The 3,266-nt window shown below is 37.3% G+C and overlaps 1 pseudogene; it reads right to left on the reverse strand.

Annotated features, from left to right (window-relative positions):
* Window positions 1-473: 473 nt before the first annotated feature.
* Window positions 474-2,154, reverse strand: LOC140826791 (transcription termination factor MTERF5, chloroplastic-like; annotated as a pseudogene).
* Between the last annotated feature and the right edge of the window lie 1,112 nt (window positions 2,155-3,266).

Raw genomic sequence — 3,266 nt, forward strand, 5'->3', positions numbered from 1 at the left:
TACAAATGAATTTATTTTATATGCAATAATTAATGATATGATATATGAAATCAACGTGAATTTAAAGATGTTATCTATATTGATTTCATGTCGTTACAAATATGTAGACTTCAACACATTAAACAAATATATGTTTATACTATATCAAACATGAATTAGAATCCTTATCAGTTAATTACTTACATAAAAATGTTATCTATATTGATTTCATACCGTTACAAATATGTAGACTTCAACACATTAAATAAATATATCTTTATATTGTATCAAACATAAATTCGAATCTTTACCAGTTAATTATTGCAGTTTTATTTGAAAATATTGTGATCAGACAGCAATGCAAACTAATCGAGCATGCTCACATATTAATGTATTATCAATATATTTGATTCGTATTCTAAATTATCAAACCCGAGAATTCAGGCATATTTTAGAGGAATTTCTACCAAAAAGCTATCAAGGGACAGTGCATGTACGAGTATTGAAGGCTAAACCTTAAAATTTTCGACTAAGCGGACAACACAAAAACTCACCATCCCAACTATTAGCGCACATGCATAGCATTCATAGACAAAATATACAAAGCTAACTCACATGCAGAAATAACATATTCATTAACCATTTTCTGAAGCAGCTTGATTCTGTGTTTCCTCATAATCTCATACCTAGGTTTGATCCTAGCTTCTGAAGTGTACCGAAATATTATGGAAATTTGATTAGATCGGACTTTGGGTACACCATATTCACAAAAAAAAACTCCCACTTTGGTATCAAGTTATCCGACAAGCTAAAAGTATACAACGTCCCATACCGCGATATCATTGTAGCAACATCCCCCAAACTATATCCCCTGTCCAAGGAAAAATGAGTCACAGGCTTCATATTAGCCTCGATGCTGAGACCAAATGTCGAAGGAGATCGTTGGAGAAGAAGTGCTAAATTAACCTCCAAAGACTCGAAATATTCGGCGTGGGGCGTAGCTTTTCTTCCACCTATAACGTATAATATTCGGGCAGCGAGTAATAATAAGCTTACCTACGTTCTCAGTCGAGAGGCCCTTCTCATAAAGAAAATCCAAAATTGATTTAAGTTTTGATCTGCTGTAGGTGAGAAGTGGAGGGAAGTGGTATATTACTTTTGCCCATTGCTTCTTGTCGACGCCAAGTTCCTCCAGATATTCCCTGGTGGGAATCAAATTTTCTGTGAGGCTAATTCCAGACAGTTGATGTCTTTTGCTCAGGATGCTGGTGATGTCTACTTTTGGCACACCCAGATCGACAAGAAATTCAACAACCGGCTTGATTTTCCCATCCAAACTATAGTAAGCGGATGCTGGGAATTTGCGCATCACTTCTCTGATCGATTCAAGTTCCATACCAAGCTCTAAAAGGTAGACAATGTGCGGAGGAAGCTTCCCTGTTGGGCTAATGTCACTAACTCAAGCCAGGGCTTTTAACTTCTTAGAGTTGAGAGTAGAAATAGATGAAGAAACTTAGCAGAAGTTTCTACCACGGGTTGTTTCTGAACACTTTCTTTTGCTTTTTTCTCGACAGGAACTGGAGGGTTCGGAAAGTTTTCAACAAACTCTACCAAAATCGATCCACACTCCTCAAGGAGTGTCTCGAGGTACGGTTAAGAGCGTCCCTGATATCAAGAGTCGTGAGTTCCCGACCTGGAGCAGGAATATAAAAAGCCTTTACAAAACAATTACAGCCAGATAATAAGTTCCAAGAGTGCATAGAGAGAACCAGAGATAAGAAACCGAACCCACAAAGTAGCGAGACTTGTGAACTGAGTGAAGCTGCGACAGCAGGTGATCAATAAAACCATCCGACTTGTTTATGGTTCTTGCTGCCAGTACACTGCTTAAACCTACTTTCTTCAAGAATAAGGTCAATACAGCCTTTGCTTCTTCCTTTTCGTCTGCTAACAAGATTTGAGGCACTACCCTTACTCTAAATATAATGATCCATCTACCCCTAATTCAGCTTCCAAACAAAAGAGATCTGATAATGTTATATTACAAAGATGGAGAATACCTGCATGCCAATAATGATAATAAGATCTCAACGCATTTTGCTCGAGAAAAGAAAAGCTTTTGAGGACCTATGACTTCAGTCCTGCAGGGGGTAAAGACGGTTAAACTGACGCCATCAATCTAAGATAACTATAGGATGCTCAAATTGTCAGTTTGAACTATCTGGCTTCACAACAGAGTTGCAAATTTTTAAAGCTTTAAACAAAGACAGGCGAAAATCATTTTTAGGTGGCAAGCTTTTCTCTCTAGTTTCCAGCAGGAGCCAGGGGCCCAGGAGGGATGCTTGATTTAGTGGATTTTCATTCCAGACCTAATTGGTTTTAATTTAAGTGAGGAAAAAGCTTCAGCAAACAATATCAAACGCGGAAAATTTTCCTCAGAATTCACTTTCTTTCAGAGTACTGGAAACACTACTGCAGATATTCTACATCACTTCACCCTGAACATGAAGCTTTGCGAGTATCTGACAGAAAAGCCTACGCTAAAAATGGTGGGACGATTCCACTTAATTATATCTGAATTTTTATTCCATAGAGATATAATTCTAATCGAGGCCATGGTCACCCAAGTTGCCCAGAGAGTCCAGAGATTAACATTTCACAAAAATTCCAGTTCTTTCTTTATCTTCTTCATCTTGCTGGTAGTTATATTAAACAGAAGCTTGCAGCCACTATAGCGCGAAACATAAACTATAAAAGAAAGGGTAAAAGGAGTGCAAGTCCCATACTATCCAAAACTTCGCATCAACCCATCCACAGGAGTCTACAGTCTACTGACATCAAATATTTCAGAAAATCCAAAAAAAATCCGAAACTCCAAGTTACATTATATCAAGAATCTTCAATAAGCAAAAAAAAAAAAAAAATCAAAATCCTGCTCTGTTCGTACAAACATAACAAACATTTACAACCCAAAAAACCATAACCCACAAATGTAATACGGAGAAGCAAAGAATGCACCTTGAGTGGAGAAAGGCTGTTCCTGAGAAAAATGAGAGTCTCGAGGATTCAAGTCATAAAATTTCTGGAATAATTTAAAACTTCATATGTATTTCACAAAATAGACAAGTCAAGTCATAAAAAAAAACAAATTTTCAAGATGGGATGTCATGGTTGGTGAATTCACCATACGAGTCACTACCATTGGTTTTGGTCGACAATGAATTTTATGTGTGGATTTCGAATGCTAGAGGAACCAGATTCAGTCTCCGGCATCTCACCCTTGATCC

The sequence above is a fragment of the Primulina eburnea genome, chromosome 3 (assembly GCF_022965805.1).
Source record: "Primulina eburnea isolate SZY01 chromosome 3, ASM2296580v1, whole genome shotgun sequence".
Lineage (NCBI taxonomy): Eukaryota > Viridiplantae > Streptophyta > Magnoliopsida > Lamiales > Gesneriaceae > Primulina > Primulina eburnea.